Genomic DNA, 24,621 nt, shown 5'->3' with positions numbered 1-24,621 from the left:
ACATTTCTATTACGAGTATCATTTAATCGTAAAGGAAAAGAACAATCATATCTCACAGCAAATGTAGCCCAAAGAAATTATTTCCCCCTAAAAAAGCCTTTCACAAAAAAAGCTTTTTAAAAATTCCTGCAGTGATAACTTAATGTCTTCAAAAAACACAATCGAAACTAACTGAAATTTGGCACTTCTGGCAACAGGGGCAAAACAGAGGGAGGATTAAGTCCTGACACAATCCAACATTTCCACAATCCTCCCTCTCCAGCCCCTCCCCCCCCATGGCATTGTCCACTGCAGTCCTTCCCTCAGGGCCCCACCCCAATGGCCTCCACTGGGCAGTGCTAGGAAGCTGGTCGGCCTAACAGCGGCTCAGAACCTCCAGTGCTGACAGAGGCCCCCTATCACATTCAGTTGCCCCAGTTTTCATAGAATTTTGTTATCCTGGATTTAGACCTAGGAGAAAGCCACCGATGTTTTTCTGGTCCACTCTCTAATTTTGCAAGTGAGCAGACAGAGGCCCGGAGAAGTTAATGGACCGCCCCCAGGCCAGGCAGCCAATGGGAGGAGGAGATGACACTCAAAGTTAGGCCAGCAACCCCAGAATCCCAGATCCTAAGAGTCTGGTCATCATCTCTAGATTAAGTTTGGACTCTTTTTAGGTAAATCAACTTGTCAACATTGAAACTCAGCTGCTGTGTGTGTGTGTGTGTGCGTGTGTGTGTATGCCTGTTCTCATCCGTGTTCCTACAGTACAACAGTAAGGATGCTTGCAAATGTTCACAGACTGCACTAAGTTTTGCAACCCACTTGAACCTCATCACCACCGTTCTATTTCTAGCTCTTGAAGGATAAGATTGCATGTGAGGAAAAGCAGAAGGACTTGACATGAAGGAGAAAGAATGCTGATGGGGCAGAGGGCACTGGGATCATGAACGTCAGAGATGGAATCTGGGGAGGGGAAAACCAGCAGATGAGGTGATGATGGAGGAGAAGGCAGCAAAGTATCAAAGCTGATGGCCCTGACCACAGGAGGTCAGAGGGGCCTGGTAGCTGAGCCACCAAGAGCTGCCCACTCAGGAGGCCAGAAAAGGAAGTGAGTGTGATGTGTGGGACTCTCTGGGACTTCTTGAATCTCTCCCCTTCTGTTCTCCCGCAACAGTAATGGTGGCAATGTGTGTCTACACAAGGCCATCACTTGCCTTTGCTGGGCCTCAGACTGGACCTCAAATCCCTGGCTTCCCTTCTGCTTTGTGGTTCCTGTCTTGTCATCAACATAATGAGCAGCAGAGTTCAAGATTCTGGAGCTGGGGGGCGGGGGAAGGAGGTGTAAAGAGTTCTGTGAATGCAGCTGCAGCCCCCCAGGGCCAGCTGAGACATGCCCAAGCCTGGAAGTGAGGAGGTCAGAGGGGAAAATGAAACACCTGTTCTGTTGGGCAGTCCAAGAAAGTGTTTCAGGTTTTACCTACTCAGCAGTGAGCATTCAACAGTGTTTTGTGCCTTGACACTACCTCAAACTGGCCACACAATCTCCTCTCCATCCCCTTAGCAGAGTGTTTTCCCCAGTCCATGTCTCAAACCCTCTCTTTCTCATTCCCAATTCTCACATCCTTTGCTCTAGTCTCTGATGATAAGTTCAGGACATCTTTTAGCCAAGGCTAACCCCGAACCTGTCTACAGCTTTTGTCACTGTTTACCACACCCTAACCCCGATACTCCCAGTTCCTTTGTCTTCCCTAACACAGCCTTCTCTAGGCTTCCTCCAACCCATCTGACTATGTCTTCTCAATCTCCTCTACCAGCCCACTCTTAGTGGGTAACCCTAAAGACCCTCTTCTCTATGTGATACTCTTTGCCTTGGTGAACTGATCAGTTCCTACGTGTACAACTGTCATCTCTATGCAGGTGATATTCAAATCCATCCATCTATTCCTCCCTCCATCCATCTATCATCTCCATCTCGATTTCTGTCTTGAACTCCAACTCTGCTGGAGTCGGGGAATCAGGAAAAGCCTCGTGTAGGAGGGTAAACCCTCAGAGCTCCCTTCTAGACATTCCACAAGCAACTCGAACTCACTTATCTTCAGGTCCATCTCTCCTTCAAATTTCCCTATGTCTATTGAGGGCACCACTACCCTTCCCATCCCTAGGTCCCTAACCCCTTTTTCTTTCCCCTTGTTACCTACACTCATTAGTTGTCAGGCCGTATTGATTCAACCAATCAATAAATCGCCAAGTATTCACCAAGATCTTCCTGTATGTTAGGCGCTTGGGAAAGGGAAAACATATAAAGGGAAACAGGCTCTGTCTTCAGGGGACTTTCAGTCTCACTGCACATCTCAAGGTATAAACCAAACAGAACCAAGGTGATTGTGGAGGGGGTGGCACAAACAGCAGAGAGGGACAGGGAATCAGGAAAGGCTTTGAAGGGAATGTGTGTGACACCTGAATCTGGAAGGAAACTGAGGTTTCTAAGACAAGAATGGGGCGGGCGTGAATGGGGAGGCATGGTGGGCAGCCAGTGGAGAGACACCGAGGTGGGGGAGGGGTTCGTGGGCTGCTGCTTCATACTGTCTCCCACACTCCTTCCCCGCTCTCCACTTACACAGCCTCTCCCCTGTTCAAACTCCCATTGCTTCTTGTTAGATCACTGAAATAGCCTCCTAAGCAGTGTCCTTTACTTCCCGTCTCCCCCCTTCATACAGATGCTAACCTGTAATTTCTATGGTACAGATTTGATCATGTCACCACCTGTCCCACTTAAAAATCTTCAGTCTCTTCCAATGGTTTTTAGGACAAAATGAAAGCTCCACAAGCCAGCACTAAATGTACTTCACGGCCTGGCTCCCGTCAGCCTTTCTAGTATTTATACATTACTTCCTTCTCACACTTTGTCCAGCTGCCCTATGAGCTGAACCCAGTGGACCACATGAACTCACCCTCCTCACCCCCACCCTTATGATCCCCAACTTCCTCAGAAGCCCAGTTCAGGTGGTAGCCCCTACTTTCTGCATCCCTCCAGCTATCAACACCTGAAAGTGACACTGAGTAAAGGTGTCCTGATTTATCAGCATTCATACATTCTCTCGGAGGGCAGCTCCCTGAGGTTCCGAAGCTAGATATAAATTTCAGTATCTGTATATTTGGGATAATTCAAATGTACCATTAGGAGCAGAGAGAGCCCTGGGGTGAAAGGATTGTGGACAAGTGAAAAAAGGAAGGTAGGTCATGAAGCAAGTGTTTAATGCTTTAAGTCTGTGCCAAGACCATTCAATAGAGTGAGATGGCACACTTGTGGGTACCACTACCAGACAGACTTTGGAACTGGAAACTCCCTCCCAGAGAAGCCATGGTCTTCTTAGAGACAGCACAAAAGGCATTAGATGAGGCACTTTGGGGAAGTTGAGGAAGCTTTCTGGGCCTTCTGTAAAATGAGGCACAAGCCTTCCCCTATGGCTCCTTCTAGCCAACAGTCTTGTTGAAGTGTGCCTGAAAGGCACAACCTGCATCATAGCATCTCCCTTGTAACAGGGATTCACTAAGCATTTGCCCAATGGATGAAGCATGAAACCAGGGAAGGGCACCAATGTCCAAAGACAGCTTGGCCTTCATCTTTTACCTTCTCTATCCTATCAAAGGGGAATATGAGCAAAGGCTCACTGTGGGCACTGTGAGCTTCAAGTGGGAAGCCTTCCATTTACGGTCAAGGACCCATTTTGTGAAGGATTCTCTATGCTGGCTCTTTAACATGTGTCTTTTTGGCCAAATTTCCATTTTTCAGGTATAGAGTTTCTAGGATTCTGATCATTCAGGTTCCTGGGTTCCTCTTTTACCTGCTTCTTGGTTATTTTATTGTTAGTACTCAAATGTTGGCATAGAGAGAGCTAAAACTCCTTGATCTGCTTGGAAAAGGCAGATGAAACTAATAATTAAAATTAGATGGTGACATTACCTATTGATTATTTAGGTGGTTCTGTTACCAGTCACTATAATAACTGAGGAAGTTTTTAAATAGAAGGAAGAGGTAGACATATGATGCTAAAAATACTATTGTATAAAATTGTGGTTTCTGTAAGGAAATATAGGGTATTTAAAATGACATCAGAGCCAGCCAAGTTTTGCAGATAACACCTAGGCCACTGTGGGAGCAGACAGAACAATGTGGATGTTTTCTATGTGCAGCCTTCGCTGCATTTCTGAACATTCTGGGCTACGGTGTCTGCCAGCATCGGCCCTGTTACAAAGGCAACTTTCTCTTGTTCTTGCTTTGTATAGTCGAGGACAGTACAGACAAGATATAATTGAATTCTTAAAAGGGATTCACTGATCTACTTACTCCCTTTGGCACAGCTGATAGTGGCACAAAAGGGCTTTCATTCATGCCTTAATTATGAAATGAATCTATAATTAAAGAATAAAAATGCCATTATTATACTATTAATTAGGTGTGCAGATCATTAGGATTCTATTTATACTTCTACTGTCAATGCCAATAATTTCTTCATTTAAATTAAACTGTGCCTCGATTCCAATCAATAGGACCTAAAAGAGCCAAGATGCTGGAACGCTGAGCATGCGCTGCACAGGCCTTCTTTCTCAAAGCAGTGACCCAGGTGTGGTTGACATTTCATTTACAAGCACTTAGAATCAAAGCATAAGGTCTTTAAGTGAACAAATGATTATATCTGACAGGAGAGTTATGGACAGGTCCCCAGGTAAAGGCTATTTAATCTTCCTCCCAAGTAGCCATAATGTTTCTAACAAAACTGACACTGTAATAATCTCTTCCAAAGAAAGTTCTGAGAGGAATGGGCCCAAAAGGTACCTTCATAGATGTGGCTCTATGGGCTTTACTGTTTCATACGAGTTACTATTAAATAGGCCAAGGCCTGTGGAAGGGGCACCCAGTTTGAAGGACAGGAAAGAACCATGCAATGCAGCTGTGTCTGAGGGCACACTGTTTGCACTGGTGGAAGCCTTTGGGGTCTGGCTCTAATCTCACTGCTACTTGGTTCTACAGCCCTAGAAAAGTGGTCTTTGGTGGCCTCCTTTCTACACACACACACACACACACACACACACACACACACACACACACAGACACGTTTCCAGCTGGGAATAGCCTCTAGCTGAGAGATGGTGCAGAGAACTTACATGATCAAGCTGCAAGCACACTCTAAATCCCCCCCAGCCCTGTCCTCTTTTATACTTGCCCTGTCTCTGGCCGGCACTCTAACACAGGTAACAATTCTCATGCCCAGAAGCCTAACTAAGTATCCACCAAGGTCTCTCCACCGAGACCTAGCTCCCCTACCCTGTTTGCTCCTGTGCCTGGGCTGTGCTGGGGTCTAAATAATCCCCCGTTTGCTGTGAGGTTTTCCCTCTTCTTCTCCATCAGATCCTAGCACTACACTTGGAACCAGAAAGGTGCTGGGGATTCCAAGCAAAAGCCTAGTGTTGTCCCCTCTAAGTGTCAGGCAAAGACCTGACACTGTCTCGTCTGGAGCCACCTACAGTAGGCTTGACCAAGGCTGGGGAGACTCACGCTGGGTACGTTTCATAGCTTTATATCTTGAGATGTAACTACAGCCATGTCCTCATTAGTGTGAATAACAAATCCCATAAAGCAGTCACATTATTCAGATTCATATTACTCAAAGTTATAATTATATGTAAAATTTGGTAATTGGTTCCAGCCCAATGGAAATATGCAATGAAAAAAAATTTTAAATGAATTTTATCTGCCTATTAATGTAATATAACAGCAAAGAATAATAAAATGAATTTATCATTCACTTAGTACAAAGTAAGAGTAGTTATAAGAAGCAAAATTTTAAAAATCAAAAAAGTTACTGGATATTGTACCTCGAGACAACCCTACACTGATGATGTGAGAAAACCATCATTTCGGTCATTTAAAATATTTTAGCAGCATAGACTGAACCCTCTTCTCTTTCTTTATATCTTCATACACATGCTGGTGGGTACTTCACATCTCAGTGAATCTACATGCTTTGATCAGTTAGGGTGAGCAGCCATAATTTCTGGCTTCCCAACTTCCATAGCAGAAAGATCTATTGAAATTCTTTGAGCGTGGCCTCTTTCCTTTGTACACTGTGCTTCTTGGGCAAAACTTCTGACATCTTCAAACACTTTTAAATCTAGGTTGAGTTTTTCCTTAGAAATGATCCATTCTGTAGTTCCACGATATTTGAATTGCTTCTTTTTGGCTGCTTGCAGTATTTTCTCCTTTAGTTTATAGTTCTGAAATTTGGCTATAATATTTCTTGGTGTTTTCAGTTTGGGATCTCTTTCAGGGGGTGATCGGTGAATTCTTTCAATGACTATTTTGCCCTCTGGTTCTAGGACCTCTGGACAGTTGTCTTTGATAAATTCTTCGAAGATACTGTCAAGGCTCTTTTTTTCATCGTGGATTTCCGGTAGACCAATAACTCTTAAATTGTCTCTCCTGGATCTATTTTCCAGGTCAGTTGTTTTCCCAATTAGATATTTAACATTTGTTTCTATTTTTTCATTCTTTACATTTTGTTTTACTACTTCTTGGTGCCTCATAGATTCATTAGCTTACGGACTTCATAACAACTTGGAAAAACCTACACGACATAATGCTGAGTGAGCGGAGCAGAGCCAGGAGAACACTGTACACAACCACAGATATATGGATTCCATGAGGACCAACCCTGACAGACTTCACTCCTCTCAGTAACACAAGGTGCAGGCACGACTCCAAAGGACTCATGATGGAGAATGCTATCTACATCCAGAGAAAGAACTATGAAGTTTGAATGCAGATTGAGGCACACTTCATGCTCGCCTTTTTCTCTTCTCTTTTGTTCTGGTTTTTGGGTTGTTTTTTTTTTTTTTTGGTTCTGTTTCTTCTTTCTCATTATTCATTCCATTGGTCATAATTCTTCTCCGCAACTTGACTAGTGTATAAATTAATTCAATGCGAAGTCATCCGTGGTAATTATATGAGATTCCATGCCGTCTTGGGGAGGGAGCGGGGAGGGAGGGGAGAAAATCTGGAACTCAAAATTATGTAGAACCGTCAGTTGTAAACTAAAAATAAAAATTAATTAAAAAAAAGAAATTATCCATTCTGGAAGGCATCCTCTTTTGGAATGAGCCACTTTCACTCATATTAAATTTGTTCATCAGAGTCTCCATCTCTTCCTTCTTTTCTTGAGGTATCAGGATCCGCCAGCTTCTACGTCCTTGGCTGCACTGGCCACCGCCCTGGCAAGTTGTACTATTGCAACTGAACTGATGTTGAAAAAGAAGAAGTGCCAGGGTTTGTCTGGACAGTGGCACTGCTCACTCCACCCCTCTGAGGGCTTGGCTTCTTCCATGGTGACTCCTTTGGTCCTTGCAGCTATTTGCAAACCACAAAAAGACGCTGCTGCTTTCCCTTCTCTTTTTTGACTTGGTGAGGCTCCATAGTGTCGATGGAGGCATTCCAAAAGCTCATCCTAGTTTAGAATTACTCTGAGCCTGTTCATGCTGCTCAATTACATCAAGGTTTTGTTCTACTGTAACAAGCGTGTGTGTGTGTGTGTGTGTGTGTGTGTGTGTGCGTGCGCGCGTGTGTGTGTGTGTGCATGTGTGTGTGCTGACAGTGTTTCCATCTGAGGTACTTTTTCTTTTGTCTGCTTTTAAGGGGTATTTTTAAAAAATATGAACACACAACTGTAGGTACTTATGTAATGCGGCAGCACTCAGAAAGTAGAGACAGATGACAAAGCGACACATTAAAACCCCTGACTAGTTCACGCACGTCACATTAACTGAATTTTGATTTGCGTTAAATGTTAACTGGCATCATTTTATAATCCTCACTAAAAAAGAATTTTACAGTTTAGCTTAGCCCAGTTCTTGGGAATCCACTTCTGACTTTAAGTCCCTGTCACAAGCCCTCACCTTCCTGCAGGTTAGAGAGAGGAAACCTTGGAAGACGGAGATCCCCAAAGATTGACACTTTGGATGAGTGGATTTGGGCCTCCTGCTCACCTAAGCCCAGTGATTCAGATGTGACATCTCCGACTCAGAATCCCTTCCCCCACTGCCTCTCCATTCTCTGTCCCCACTCTTCTCATTCCCCTTTCTTCTGCAAATGCTGTCCATGAACAACCTTCCCCTCAGCCTCCCTCTCTTCCTCTTACACTCTTCGGTCTTACAGTACTCATAGAATATTGTCTGGAGGATATTGCAATGCTGGTCACCCTTCCAGGTGGTCATGTCCAGTGGGTTGGCCAGGAGTAAGAGTTGGGCAGCTTCTTGCTCCCCTCTGACCATCCTGGTTGCTACCCCAGCTGCCACCATCTCTTTCTTTTCGGTTCATCATCTGGTTCATATCCCTCTCCTCTCTTACTCCTTCCCCTTTTTCACAATAGCCCAGTAATTAATGCCCACCGTGCAGTTACTCTGCATATTCTAGATCTGTATCTGTGTCTAATAGAATGTGTATTCCTCAAGGGCAGGAATAGTTTTTTTGTCTTCCTAGTGCCTCAAATAATGCCTGGCCACTTAATGCTCTTTAAACTGAATTCAGATCTTTCTCTCTCAGTTTAATCTCTTATCTTTTTCTCCTTCTTCTTCACTCCTCCTAAATCTGTCCTTCATTCTCACTGCAACCTCTAATTCCTCCATCTATTCTTGTTTTTCTAATCTATCATCCCTATGCTGGCCTCAGTTTCTTCTCTTTGCAGTCTCGGCCCTAGGGCTGACCTGCCCTGCACCCTTGAAACCCCTGACTTCTTGTCCTGTTGTTGTTCACACCGTGGCAGACATCGTGCCCATTCTCCTATGCCACTAGAGATTCCCAGTTTCCCCAGGCAGAGGGCCCCCTCTAAGTTCGTGCCAGCTGTCTTGAAGAGGCCCTTACTGGAGCAGGTCAGCTTTTATTAATCTCAGATTGGTTCTCTGTATCTCAACTCTTCTCCGCAGTTGTTCTAAATCTTCTTCCTCTCTCTCTCTTAGCCAGATGACCTTGGATTCCTACTTTACTGAGGAAACAGACTCCATTCACACCATGCTCCTTTTCTCTCTTCTTACTACATACATGACAATTTTTCTGCATCTTTATTCACTATCTTCCTCTTCCCTCCCAGCTCTGTGGAATGGGTAGTCCTTCTTCTTGCCAAGGCCAGACCCCTTAGCTGTGTCTCTATATGCAATGGCACCCTGAATCTTCCAACAGACTGCCCCATGAAGCATCTCATACACCACTTCCCTCCTCACCCCTCTTTAATCAATTTCTGTCTCTCTCTTTCTCTGTTTCTCTCTCTCTCTTCCTGTTGCCCAAGAACATGAAAAAAGCTGATAAAGACTGAAAATGGAACAACGCTTTAATAACAAAATCCTTTCTTGACCTTGCCATCCCACCAATTTATTACCCTCTTTCTTCTATCCCTTTCACTGGCAAACTCCAAGAAAGTATGGCCTTATGTTTGCTGCCTCCCCTCACTCATTGCCCAGTCACTTTTCAAAGTCTTGCATCTGGATTTTGGCCTGCCACTGGTCAAACTCCAGTCTCTCCAAGGCTATGGAGCCCCTCAAATGATAACTGCCTTTTCCCTGACCTCACCTTCCTTAGCCTCTCTGCACCTCAGGATACTGCTAATCATCCTCCCACCCCCTTCCTCCTGGGCCCCTCTCTTAGCTTCTACAACAAGTTTCTAGCCTGGTTCTCTTACTTCTTTCATCTTCCCTTGGATTACCCAAATCCTGCCACTTCAGTAATGCATGGGACTCAAGGCAGGTAGAGGTTAAGAGCTTTGCCCAGGGTCACACAGCTACAAAGTGTCTGAGGCCAGATTAAACTTCCGTTTTCCTGACTCCAGGCCCAGCCCTGTACCCACAGCACTATCTCTTAATTAGTGCATATGCTCTATTAGCCTAAGAGAATGTCAATCTTTTGAAGGTAGGGCTTCTTGGGTTTTTCTTTGTATCATCCTATAGTCTAGTATAGTGCTTTGCATAGAGTAGGTGTTTAATAAATGTTTGCTGAATTGAACTCAATTCTCCTGCTTTTCCTCCCTCCCCAGAATTGGTCCAACTCTCCTCAGAGCAAAGAGCTTACTGGGATAAGGTAAAAAGAGAAGCGGGGCAATGGAAGGAGAACCAGGAAGGGAAAAGAAAGGCCAGAGCAATAAAGACCAAAGGGAGGAGATGAGAAAAGCCAAAAGCCACATTTATATCCAATTCTCTCCCCACCAACTTTGACTATTTAGTACAAGGCCACAGCCACAGGTTCCCCACCCCTGATTGAGTACATTTCTGAGGTGGTAGGAGGGAGGAGGTAGGAGGTACAGAGTGTGGAGGGAGGGGAGAGAGAAGAAAAGCAGTCTGAAAGATGTAAAGTACTGAAGAATAACCAGAAAGCGGCACCCGGGCATTTCCCAAGCACAGAGTCCTACGCACGGAGACTCCATTATTTTCCATAGCATGAAAAGCCATGCAGTGACAGTGAGCATTAAAATGCATGTGTCAACCTCAGAGCATGATGTCATGTTTTCAGATCGACTTAAAAGCTACTGTTGCTTCAGGCAGTATTAGCTGTCTGAAGAAAGAAGGAACAACTCTTCCACTAGCTAGAAAATTAGACGTTAAGAAGCCAAATGAAAGTGTCATTTTGCTTAATACTAGTTATAAAATTAACAGCTTTATCAATACTTTCAGCAGCTACATTTAAATTTAAAAGAAAATCCTTTCCAATAATCTCACAAGCTCCTGATGGGTAAAGAAAACAACAGGAAAGAAGTTCATTTACCATTTACATGTAAAGCACTTGATACATCCCAGGGCCCAAGGTGGCTTTAGCAGCAGATGATGGAAGGCTTCTTAAACTTCAAAGTGCTTTGGATTTCTTCAAGGTGAACTTCCTTTCTTTTTTGTCTTATTCTTTGTGTTGCTTTATCAGGAAAACAATGTTTTCTGGAAGACAAAAGGAAGAAATAGCTTTGTGTTCAAATGCCATGTTCACATAAGCCTCTATAATTTTTCTTCCCAGAACGCCACAACGGGCAGCATCCTTGGAGATCATGTGACCTGATACTCCCGTTTTATAGAGGAGAAAACCGAGAAGCAGAGAGGGCACTAGTCCAAGGTCACAAAGAATTATAGAACATCATTAAATGAGATAACCCATGTCAAGTGGGCCGTAAACCTCACAGCTACATAAATGTCGGCAAGGATGATCATCACCATCATTACACCTACAAGATTTCTCAGATCATCTAGTCTGGCTCTCATGCTACAGAGGAGGAAACTGGGGCTTGAAATGGGGTTTTCTGTGTTCACACGGCCACTCATTAGACTGCAAACCTCAAGAAAAACAACTTCCTGAAATGCCCTCTTATTAATGCAATTCATTTCAGAGGAGCCTCCCATTTTGTTTGCAGGTCAGCTCCTACTTCAGGAACTCCAAATGCTTCAGAGGCTGGACCTCCAAGGGCAAATGGGCAGCATCGGGATTTTCCAGTCTCAGGGGCCCATGCTTACCCTCCTCGTCTTCCAAGAGCTGGTTTCACCAGATGTGCTTCAGCATTAATCTTTTCAGAGAACACTGAACATGGAGTTTTTTTTTTCAATGTTGTAGAAATGACAAGCACAAAGACACAGCCACAACATTCAATTTTGGAATATTTTTCCTAAGCTTTTCCCCCGAGCTACAAAAACAGATACTACCAAATGTAAGTGTTTCTAGCTAACTTCTGATCTGAAGTTAGACCACAATATGTTTCAATAATTCAAGGATTTGTGATTTGGTCAGTTTCTGAAAAATCCAGAAAAGCAGACATTCCAATCCTTTTATGCTACATGGTAGACAGTCTCTAGTGTTCATGAACTGTGGCCAGCCACATTCATTATAGAGTGATCATTCCTTTGAGCATGGGCATCTTTGCACCCAGGTGGGCTCATCTCCAATTAAAGACATACTCTGTTGCTTGGGTTGTACTCAAAAGCCTTTCCAGCACTGGGTAGGATCAGACAGACCTTTTCTGAATGACTCCTGAAGCTTTTCAGAACTCTACCCAGTCACTCCATACTAGGATGAGGCCCTGGACTTTGGTGAACCTGTGATCTCACTGATGTTGGTATTCTCCTCAATCAATTTGTCTTTCATCTACCCTCTCCTATAAATCACTTACCCAACTTGCTGGGCCCTTCCTACAGACTCATTGGCATTACATGGAGACAAATGAAATATGCTGGTGCCCTTGCCCTGGATAAACAACCAGTCCACTTCACTTTCTAGTCAAATTTCTCTGTGATGACAGTTTTTTCTATGCTTTCGATATGCAAATCTTTACTGGTAACACGCTATAATCTACACGTACCCACTATGCATCTACCTCTGCCCAAACCACCATGGCACTCAGAGGGATTTATGGTTAGATGATGCAGTGGATAAAGAGTCTGGCCTGAAATAAGGAAGACTCATCTTCTTGAGTTCAAATCCTGCCTCTGACACTAGTTGTGTGACCCTGGGCAATTCACCTAACCCTGTCTGAGTTTCCTCATCTTTAAACTGAACTGGAGAAGGAAATGGCAAACCACTCCAGTATCTTTGCCAAGGAAACCCCAAATGGGGTCGTAAAGAGTTGGACATGACTGAAATGACTTAGAGCAACAAAAATTTTAAAGGTGCACAATTTTTTAAAAAGCACCTTTCAATATTACTAGGCCCTCCTTCATTTCCACTCTTCCTCCCTCAAAGCAATAAGCAGTACCATTTCATTCCCAGGGCATTTGCCCACCTTGCTTTGCAGCGCTCATAATGAACATAAGCAAAAAGACTACCATGAAGGTCATGTCAGGTTCTGCAGCAGCTCCAAGACTTTGTGTCTCTCCAACTATTTTGGCCCAAGGTCTCAAGGCAGAGTTGGTAACAGAACCAGGATTCCTGCCTCTCAGGCCACTGCATGTTCCATTATTCTAGAATGTTTTTCTACCCTTGTGATACAACTCCTTGCCCTTCCAAGGGGAAAATTTAAAATATATATATATATATATATTGGGATACTTTCCCACTGGAGGCTACAATTAATTTTAAGTCTTTATTCTCTGAAGATTTCCTAACATCACTGAGGGAAAAATGAATGAAGTCCTGATTGCTGGATGTCAGCAGAAAAGCTAGTATATTTACACTTCTCCAGCTGCTTTGATCAAACTCTCAGGAGCTCCGTTCTGGGGGCCCGGGCATCTGCCCAGTTGTTCTCTGGGTCACGATGGTGACTGTTCATCATGGTATGACTGTACTCCCTCCCTCCATAAGAGAGAAACCTCTCTGAACCATGGCAGAGGTAGGTGTGATTTGGTAATCCTGCTCAGGGGATTCATTAGTTATTCAGGTTCCTGTGAGTCAAAGGGAAGCTCTCTCCTGGAACAGAAGGGAAACTGGATCTGGAGCCACGGGAACTGGGTTTGAATCCCTTCTGAAATAGACTAGCTGTGGGACCAAGACTAACCTCTATGAGCCCTAAGGTCCTTATGCGTAAAAGGACAGGCATGAATTTGTCCATCTATCTCACAGGATTATTGTGAGGCTGGAACGTGACAATGTGTGTGACAAAGGCCTCACACAGAGTCACTGTCACTACCACCCTACCAAATGATTCAGGGCTGTGTGGCTGAGACACTAGGCTTCCTTGTTTCCTACTGTGGTAATGAGGCCCAGAAATGGTGATACCCTTAATATTCATGTAGCTGGCATGTTAGAAGGAGAAGATGAATATAACATCAATTTAGTTCAGTGTTGGATCTGAGCTCAACCAGCATGGCTCAGGGTGCTGACATGAGAGATTCTAGAATCCCTCTGGTTGACACTGTCACGAGATGAAAGGGATGTGGACTCCACAGCACAGGCTCTGGGCTGCTGATTAATGGCCCACAGAGTGGTGGGGAAGTTAAGAAACAGGGCTAGGGCTGTGCAGGATTTTGATCCTTCTTTGTTCTTATTAACAAAAATCTCCACATGTACAATGTCCCTTCCCCTTCTGAATTATGAAAGCCAAGGCAGTAAGGAGAGGCAGCCAAATACTCTTGGGCCATTATCGAGACAATATGGAAGGAACAGCAGCGTTGATTGGAAATCCATTGTCAATATCCAATACAATGACACATTAGGAAGTCATGACTATCTCTGCTTAATAAAGGACTAGCAGTTGGATCAAAGCCTCCTTGGGGTTGAGTTTCAGTTAATGTACAGATTTTGCCCAAACCAAAACCAACTTTTATTTTGACTCCACAGATATTTTTTTTCCCTTCATGTAAATGCAACAAGCTTCTCCTTTTTCTCCTGAATTATGTCCAAGCGTGTTGAACCAATATCACAAAAGCAAGGAGACTGGGAAGGCTTGCCTTCAACATCCATCTAAAGCTAGCAACATTCTCCCCACCCCCCTTTACGCAACAGCCTCTAGATGAGTCATAATCTCAGGCCTCTCCCTCCAGCCTCCAGGGCTTCATGCAATACAGATGGGTTCAATTCTGGAGGGATGTAAAGGAAGGATAAATGGATGGATGGATGGAAGGAAGGAAGGAAGGAAGGAGGCAGGCTTCTGGACAAAGAAAATGAATTCTGAAACTCAGCTTGAACTAACCACATACTCAACACCAAAGAGCAAAATGGTGGCCTGTCCTATACTATAAAGCAAAAACACTAGTGCAGAAAAGACAGTAAGAGGAATACAAGAGGTATGCCATACTTAGCAGCAGTCTTTTCTTTAGTAAGAAAGAAAGACTGAGAATGAAAGATTCTCAGAACTGGACAGGCCTTTAAAGATCGTGCAGTCAAACTGCCTCGTTTTAGAGGATGAGAAAAGGGAAGTGATTTACTTGAAGTCATACAACTAGTAAATGGCATTTAATAAGTAATTTAATAAAATCCAAGTCTCCTTTCGACGATCCACCAATCAGTCTCGGACACCAGAGCCCACTGTCTCAAAGAGAACACACAAACTCCTCAGCCAGACATTGAAGGTCTTCCACATCCTGGGTCCAACCAACCTCTTGCCCTGCTCCTCTCTGGATCCAGCCAGTATACCTCCCAGCCAAACAACAATTCTAACTGTTCTCTGAAATCCGACTTCCCTCTGCTGCTTTGGTGCACTTGCCAATCCATCTGTCAGGCCCACGATGCCCACCCTCATCTCTGACTCTCAGAACCCCCATTTTCCTGCAAGGTTCAGCTTTCCACCTCGTCCATAAAGGCACAAAATCCCGAACCAGGCTGCCCCACTGCCCCTTATTTAGTGTCCCCTCCCCAGAATGCATTTGCTTCTCAGTGCCCATGTTGTGCCCCTGCCCCCACAATGGTAAGCCCTTTGAAGAAAGGCTCTGTTCCATTCTGGGTCTTTGGATTCCTGGAGTCTAGCACAGTACTTTGCAGATAATAGGTACTTAATACATATTTACGGAATTAAGTTGGACACAAAGATTTATTAGTTCAACCAGGATCTAAATGTTTCTAAAGGATAAAATCATGCAGATGACAAAGCCCAACTATCAACCATCCTCCTGGGACTGTTTTCATGCACTTTTTGTAAAGGATATACAATCAGCAACAAATTACCTGTGGCCAATTTTGTTCCTCCTCCCAGCCTTTCACAAACTACTGGAAAATGCAGAAAATGTAAAGCACAGGAAGTAATGAGAAGTGAGACAAAAATCTGAGGGGCAATCACTGCCATGACTTTGACCAGATCTGAAATCAGCCTGGAGGACTGAAGTCCTAACGCCCTTGGCATGACTCCAAGTGAAGAAAAGCTTCCTCCCCTCTTCGCCCCAGCCTCCCTGGGCTCCTGGAGATTGTGGTGAAGAGAAGGCAGAACCATCAAGCCTTCATCTTCTCAGTATGTGGAAATGCCTGTTTCTTCCCACACCTCCCGCTCTCCTGCCAGCCCCTCCTTCAAGCAAACACATGACTAACACAAAGTCATCTCTTCAAGAACAAAATGCTTATTCAAAATAAGTCAGAAACAAAATGACCAAGTTACTTTGCATATACTTTGGAAACATTTTATACCAAGAATTTTCAGTATGGAATTGTATAGGCCCACTCTCCTTTAGAGACAATAGTTTCTTCTAAGTTACATGAATTAAATGTTCTACACCACACTGTCACTTCTAAGCAGTGGGATTTCTGATTAGGGATGAATGAATTTCATTACTGTTTTATAGACTTGAAGCAATTGTTTAGTAGCATTTTTTTCTTCAAATAGTCACAATTTTTACCTTTATAACTAATTTCAACACCATCAACTTTTGAACTATTTTTTACATACACAGCTCTACATAGATTCTAGTTTTGAAAAGAGCAAAAATCTCAGCTTGGCCTCCTTTGCTGCCATTTCTCATTCCCTTTCTCTGATCACTGCTGGTTCTCTTTCCTCCCTGACAGCTGCCAAGTCCTGGCCATGGAATCAGAGGAGCTGAGTTTGAATCCCAGGTCTGGAACTTACTACTATATCATCTCAGGCAGATCATGACCACACTGGGCCTCACTTTTCTCACCTGCAAGTGAGGAGGTTGGAATGAGATTTTGTTCTAAGGTTCTGATCAGACATGAACCTATGATCATAAATCCTGGAACATTTTATTCCCTCTAGAGGCATGGCTTGCAACTACTCCTCTTCCCTCTCTCCCTGAAGTTCAAGCTTGGCTGGAACCTCCTAACTGATTCCTAGGTCTGACTAACCTGGGTCAGGTGTGGGTGTGGTGATAGGGGTCTCAGGAGAATGAGAGTTGATAGAGATTGGGTGGCAGCCATCATAGAGTGGAAAGAACATTGGAGTTGTGTGGGCATAATTCAAATCCAAATGCTGTTTCCTGCTGCCTGTGTGACCTTGGGGATGCTACTTCCCTTTTTTAGACCTCAGTTTTCTCATCTGTAAAATGAAAGGCTTGGTTGGGCAGGATAATATCCAAGGAGCTGTCTCTCTCTAAATCCTACGATCTTAGGACAAATTCATACACACACACACACACACACACACACGTGCGCGCCTTCATCATCATCCTTTGTTCACATCAACTTTAACCTTCCCAAACCACAACACTTAAATCTTCCCACATCTATATAATATCACCCCCTTTGAAGAGAATCATTTCATATGCCAAAGCTGCCTTTCACATCCTTCAGAGTGCATACTAGGTTGAACCTTTTCCAGGTAATATGAGATGTCACAGACACGAGCTATAGAATCCTTCTGGGCATGTGTGTCCTCAGCACTGCTCCCCACCCCCCACATCCAGGTGGCTCTCAGAGGGTACAGGGTACTGCTTTCATGCATACTTTCACGAACATGAAGCTGTCAGAGAAGCTGATGCACCACAGCCATGAATGCAGAATCCAAAAACCATTTATCAGGTTGATAAACATTCGTTCCGATGTATACAAGTTAGTAAGTTCTCACATTCTTAATTTAGTGCTACTTTAGATATTTTCTATTTAAAAACAAAAATGAAACAATTTTGTTGGAAACAGAAGAGAAAATGTTTCTTAATCTAATTAATTCACAGCTACTTGTGCAGACTTTCTGAAGAGTTAAGACGCAGGTAAACTATTTGAAAAGGTAGGAAATGGAGCAGTTCTTGGAGTATGAACCTTCTATCCTAGAGTCAATGAATCAATGATTCTCTTTCTCAAAAACACATCTTGTTTGGCTCCTAAGGTGACCAATAAATGTCTCTTTTGTTGGTATGATCTAAAAAATTTTTTTAAAAAACATTTTTATATAAAGTTTTGAGTTTCAAATTCTATCCCTCCCACCTTCCCTTTCTTCCACTACGAGACAGTAAACAATCAGATATAGGTTATACGTGTGTAATTATATGTAACATTTCCGTATTAGTCATTATGTACAAGGAAACTCGAATGAAAAATTGAAAGTGAAAAATATAGCCTGCTTCAGTCTGTATTCAAACAAATCAGTTCTTTCTCTGCAGGCAGACAGTATGCTTCATCATTAGACTTTTGAGATTGTCCTGGATCATTGTATTGCTGAGAAGAGCTAAGTCATTCAAAGTTCTATGCAGAACAATATTGCTGTTACTGTGTACAATGTTCTCCTGGTTCTGTTCACTTCATTCAGCATCAGTTCATGTAAATCTTTTCAGGTTTTTCTGAAATCTGCTTGCTTTCTTTGCTTTAGCTGATGCATAATAAATGCATAATAAATTCTCCTCCAGCCCCTTACTTTTACCCTGTGTGTGTTTCTGTGCTTCAAGTGTTTTTCTTATAAACAACATATTAAAGGACTATGGTTTTTAACCCATTCTGCTATCTGCTTCTGTTTAACAGATGAGTTCATCCCATTTACATTTATAGTTATAATAACTGTGTATTTCACTCCACACTATTTTCCCCTTGTTTATCCCCATCTCTTGCCCCCGACCCTTTCCCTCCTCACGATTGTTTTACTTCTGATCACTGCCTCCCCCAATCTACCCTCCTTTTTATCAGTTCCCTCTCCCCCTTCTATTATCCCTTTCCCTTTTTACATCCTTAAAACAGTAAGATAGATTTCTACATCCAACTGAGTGTGTATGTTATTCCCTCTTTGAGCCAATTTTGATGAAAGTAAGGTTTAAACTTTGCTGCTCCCCCCCATTATAATATCTCTTTCAGTCTCTTTTACGTGGGATAATTTACTCCTTACCGGATCCAATCTCCACCCTCCTTCTTCCAGTACAATTTTCTTTCTCACCTTATTTTTTTCAGGCGGGGGGGGGGGTGGTGGTGGTGGTGGTGGTAAACATCCCATCAAATTCACCTTGTAGCCACGCCCTCTCTCTCTCTATACTCCTAATTGCTCTCACAGTAATAAAGTTAAGAGTTACAAATATTACCTTGCCATACAGAAATATAAACAGTTTAATCTTATTGAATTTCTTATGCTTTCTCTTGTTTCTTTTTTATCTGTTTATGTTTCACTTGAGCCTGTATATGGAGGTTAAATTTTTTACTCAGCTCTGGTCTTTTAATTAGGAATGTTTGAATGTACTCTATTTCATTAAACACTCATTTTTTTCCCTCAAAGATTATATTCAATTTTGCTGGGTAGGTGATTCTTAGTTGTCATCCTAACTCCTTTGCCTTCCAGTATATCATATTCTAAGCCCTCTGGTTCTTTAATGTGGAAGCTGGCAAATTCTGTGTAATCCTGACTGTAGTTCCATGATACGTGAATTGTTTCTCCTTGGCTGCTTGCAGTACTTTCTCCTTGATCTGTGAGCTCTGGAATTTGGCTATGGTGTTCCTGGGAATTTTCATTTTGTGATCTCTTTCATGTAGTACTTGGTGGATTCTTTCAATTTCTATTTTGCCCTCTGGTTCTAATACATCAAGGCAGTTTTCTCTGATAATTTTTTGAAAGATGCTGTCCAGGATTTTGGGTTTTTTTTTTACTCATGGCTTTCCGGTAGTCCAATAATTCTTATATTATCTATCCTGGATCTATTTTCTAGGTCAGTTGTTTCTCCAATGAGAAATTTCACACATTCTACTTTTTTATTTTTTAAATTTTGTTTTGTCATATCCTGATGTCTCATAGAGTCATTAGCTTGCACTTGCTCAATTTTAATTTGCAAAGAATTATTTTCTTCAGTGAGCTTTTCTATTTGGCCAATTCTATTTTTTAGAGAGTTATTTTACTCGGTACATTTTGGTATATCTTTTCCTGATGCTATTTGGCTCCTTTTTCAGGATTCTCTTGCATTACTCTCATTTCCCCTCAAATTTTCTTCTACTTCTCTAATTTGCTTTTAAAAATCCTTTTGAAACTCTTCCAGGAATTCTTTTTTGGGCCTGAGATCAAATTACATTTTTCTTTGAGGCTTTACATATAGCTATTCTGACACTACTGTCCTCTTCTAAGTTTATGCCTTGATCCCGCCTGTCACCATAGTAACTTTCTGTAGTCAGTTCTTCTTTTTTTGGGAGGTGCAGGGCTTTGCCCATTTTTCTGCCTTTTTGTGACTTAGAGGCTTTTCAGTTGGGTTGTTATTATAACAGAGTCCTTCTGATGGCTGGCCCTGGAGGAGGGATCTTGTTGCTGGTCTCTCCCAGGGATGGGGCCCTGCTGCTTGGTTGCTATGGAAACAAGGTCTCTCTGCCAGTAGGTCCCAGGGGCAGGGTCTCCCTGTTGGTCAGCCCCAAGGTGGGGCTTCACTGCTGGTCAGCATAGGAGTTAAGACCTCACTGGTAGCTTGTGCTAGGGGTGGGGACATTGGGGTAGGACCTTGCTGTGCTGCACAGACTGCTCACTTGCCCAGGGGCCTGCTGGTGGATTGTCCCAGGCTTAGAAATTTGCTGCAGGCCCCCTGCTGTGAGGCTGGCAGCTGCTGCTGTTCTTAGACCTTGCTCCCCTCCTAGCACAGTGAAATAGGCCTTCCCAGCCAGGCTGATAAGCTACTTCCCTGCTCCTAGACCAATTCTGAGGTGGTTTTCTAGTTGTTTGGAGGGGAATTTGGGAGGGCTTCAGAGGGTTCCGGCCTCACTCAGCTATTGTGGCACTGGAAGTCTTGGTATAATTTTTAAAGGAAGGTTGTGCAGAAAAGTTGGTTCGGGTAATTCTGCTATTTCCATGTTTATTTGGCAGTTGTGGGACTGGCCTAATAATAAAGTTAGCTAACATATATATCGCATGTTAAGGTTTGGAAAGCATTTGATAACTCATAACAAACCTGTGAGGTAGGTGCTATTATAATCCCATACACACACACACACACACACCACATATTAATAACTAAAGCTCATTAAGTGACTAGCCCAGGATCACACAGCTGTATGAGGCAGGACTTGAACTCACCTCTTCCCAAGTGAGTCTAGCACTCTAGCTTACTTTGATCCCAGCAAAGACTATGGACTACATGGATTTGACATTTCAGAATTATAAGGAGTTACAGATATCATTCAATCCAAAACTTACTTTAAGGAAAATAAAACTCAGGCCACAAGAGATGAAAGGAATTTCCTCAAATCAAATTCTTAACTAGAGCCAACAGAACCCAAAGGACTATAAAACCCCAATATTATAACCTAAAAGAAAATGTGGATGACACACAGATGTCAGGGAGTCATTTGAATGAGTGTATGTTTTCTACTTTGCAAAAATAAGGGCTATTCCTTTAACTACCTGCTGTACTAAGGAAAATTATGCTTCTAGCATCAACTTGTGGGAAGCCTGTGCCTGATCAGACCAACACAATATAATGTACCTTACCGCTGATGTGCAAACACCTTGAAACAAAACACATTAACTCGACTGCTTCCAAGGAACCTGTGAAGAGCCCAGCTGTTTGCGCCTTCATGTGCACGGGCCTAAACTGCACAATCTCCCAGTTACAGGTGGAGAACTGAGGGCCACACACAAACGCACCTGTCTCCTTTGCCAGTGCTGGTGCCCTGTGGCCTGCCTGCATTTGAGATGGGTGGGATGCATTTTGGACCTGGATTGCTCATACTCAGACAAGATCATCCACTTTCAGTTTATATCTGCAGCAGCTTTTCTTGATGGGAAAGACTATGGTGGGGGCAGGGGGTTCCCAACTCAGGGGAAAACTTTTGTCCAGACCAGATGATATAGTGGAAAGAACCCACCTCTTTAGGTCAGGCAAGGACATAATCCTAAGCAGCTGAGTGACTCCTCTTAAAGGGAGTCACGGCCTTTCAGGGCCTCTATCACCTTACCTCGAAGATGAAGGGCTGGACTGTGTGACCTCAAAGGTTCTTTCTATCTCTAAAATGTTGTCTGATGCAATTTGACAGACATTTATCAAGCATCTATTAAGTGCAGGGCAGCTGGGTGGCTCAGGGAATAGAAGGCAGAGCCTGGAGCCAAGAAGACCTGAGTTCAAATCTAGCCTCAGACACTTACTAGCTGTGTGACTCTAGGCAAGTCACTAGCCTCAGTTTCCTCATCTGTAAATGACCCAGAGAAGAAAATGGCAAACGACTTCAGCATCTTTGCCAAGAAAACTTCAAACAGGTCACAGAGAGTCAGACACAATGAAACGATTGAATAGATACAAAACCTGAATGAGAAACTGTAATCACCTTCATGCTTCTAGACATCATGGTCTGATAGTCTTGAAGTCTTATTCAATTCAACAAACATTTATCAATGATTACTATCTGAAAGGCATGTGCTGGGAGCTGAACATAAAGACAAAACCTACTATGTGCTGGATACTTTGCTAAGTGCCAGGGATAGAAAAAGACCACAGGCAAACATGTATGTACAAACTATCTACAGGATAAATAGGGGTTGGGGCAAGTTTCCTGTAGAAGGTGGGATTTCATCTGGGTCTTACAGGAAGCCAGGGAAGCTAGGAGGTGGAGATGAGGAGAGAGAGCATTTCAGGCTTCAGGCAAAGCCAGAAAAAATGCCCAGCCCCAGGAGATGGAGGGTCTTGTTCAGGAAAAGTGAGGAGGCCGGTGTCACTGGGTCAAAGAAAAGATGTCAGGGAGGAAGATGGAAGAAGTCTGGAAAGGGAAGAGGGGACTCAGTTATAAAGGTCTTTGAATACGGGATCCCACGGGAGACAGGGAGCTACTGGAGTTTATTGATCAGTAGTTATCATATGATTGGATCTCTGCTTTAGGAAAATCACTTTGGTGGCTGAGCGGAGAGAGGCCTAAGGCGGGCAGACCCATCAGTATGCTACCATCATCCAGGTGTGAGGAGATGAGGGCCTGCACCTGGGTGGTGGTGGTATTTAAGACATGACGCAAAGGAGCAGCCAACAGGCCTTGGCTTGGATAGGGGAGGGGAGAGAGAGTGAGGAGTTGAGGATGCCTCCTAGGTTGCATGACTGAGGGAGGAAAAGTTCTGTTTTGTGCATACTGAGTTTAAAAGGTCATCCAGTTTGAGATGTCTGAAGGGCAGCTGGAAATGAGATTGGAGGGGGACCAACTTCAGACATGACTTCTCAATTCTAGTTTGAAGCTACCATTTCTTGGGAGCCTCTGCACTACAAGAAAAGCAAGCACCAAAATAAATGTCAAACATGGAATCTCACAAACCTTTCATTCAACAGCCAACATTAAAGACAAGAGTTGCAACCATGAGAAATTCTAAGCCCTTTGTTTTGCTTTTTTTCCAGGTTTAATGTTTAGAACTTAACAAAAACAAAATGTAGTCTCTTTGTTTTAAAATAGCCTGATGGTGATAAATCCTGAAGGCAGAAATATTTTGTATAAACACAGGATTCAGAGACAGAGGAGATGACCAGAGGTCATAAGCTCTTACAGAATGCTCCCTAACACCTTGGAGAACAGCTATGGCCACAGAGCTTTGTTGTGAGACCCTCAGTGAGGAGGCTACTCTCTGCCTTTTCAGGCAATCCATTCCATTGCCTGATGAGCCCCCAGGGCTGCTAAAGTTATTCCTTAGGTCATGCAGGGATTTGAAGTCACATTCTCTGCTCTCAAATATGGTGTTCAATTCCTGATACTGCAGTACCTTTTTATTTGGGGGGGGGGGGAGCGGGGAGAGGGACAAAAGCGTTTTGATTACAAATAGGAGCCCTGATTTAGTCTAGTAGGTTAATTATAGGGGCACTTGGAATACCATTTACTTTTCTCTATTTTACTATATATTTGCAGAGAGCAGAGTACCTGATAACACACCATTCAATTAGCCTGGTATTGGTAGGTGACTGGAGCATTTTGTTTTCTTGAAACATAATGTTTTTTCCATTCAATCCTAGCTGTCAAATAATTAAGCAAAGCTACAGAGAGGATTAATTTAAAATATGTAGACCAACTGGTTTTTTAACTCTCCCATAGTAACGGCATTTCTTTCTTATTTTAAAAGTACACTAACCACTTTGATTCATTCAAATGCAATGATCCAGAATGAAGTAGTTACATGAGGTGTATCATTCAATAATAATGGACTCTTAATATAAGTCAATAAAGGGTTTTTTTAAACAAATGTAAAGCACAAAATAATCTATTTAACAAGAAAATTGCAAATCAAATAAACTCAATAAATTCTGTGTTCAGAAATTGAAAAAACACAGACATGGCCTGTGTATCTCCCCAACTCCCCTCTTGGTGGCAGCTGTCCAACCAGACTTAAGTTAGCTGCTCCGGCTCCCTTGCATTGGGCAAGGCCAAGGACACTACAGTGAGCACAGCTCTGAATGTTAACTGGATTCTTTACTTTGGCCAGCAAATAGTGAGAACCATCAAGTAAGCTTTTGGGGGAAAGTATTTTTTTTAAATGCACAGTAATATTCTTTCAAATTGATTGCATCTATACCTCTATATTTTAATGAAAAAATAGGCTTTTGCCAAATACCAACGGGAAAGAAAGTAGCTCCAGTTAACGATGCCCACAGGCTGTTAATTTGCACAGGTTGGCCATTCCTGGGGAAGATAAAATAGCTTCCTTATCATTTCTCACGCTCTGTTTGTTAATTAATAGTTGTCAACATTATGGGTGAACATTACACACAAACTACTATTGTAAAGCACTTCATTTTGGAGTAGTTACCTATCTAAGACCAGACATTAACCTTTTAGATGGTGAGAAGGCAATCATCAGAGAAGATCAGAGCTAAAAGGGACCTCAGAAGTCATTTAGTTTAACACAT

General features: G+C 43.0%; 1 protein-coding gene across 5 annotated transcripts in view; it reads right to left on the bottom strand.

Annotated features, from left to right (window-relative positions):
- PEAK1 (pseudopodium enriched atypical kinase 1) overlaps positions 1-24,621 on the bottom strand; it is a 275,075-nt gene that overhangs the window by 125,736 nt on the left and 124,718 nt on the right. For all 5 annotated transcript variants that reach the window (XM_036734155.1, XM_036734154.1, XM_036734159.1 and 2 more), the window contains one exon: positions 10,784-10,947. The gene's annotated coding sequence lies outside the window, so the exon portion shown is untranslated. The remainder of the gene's footprint in view (positions 1-10,783; positions 10,948-24,621) is intronic.

This window comes from Trichosurus vulpecula, chromosome 8 (genome assembly GCF_011100635.1).
Source record: "Trichosurus vulpecula isolate mTriVul1 chromosome 8, mTriVul1.pri, whole genome shotgun sequence".
NCBI classification, from domain to species: domain Eukaryota; kingdom Metazoa; phylum Chordata; class Mammalia; order Diprotodontia; family Phalangeridae; genus Trichosurus; species Trichosurus vulpecula.
Note: the sequence above shows the minus strand (reverse complement) of the source record. Positions and strands in the feature narration are given on the sequence as shown.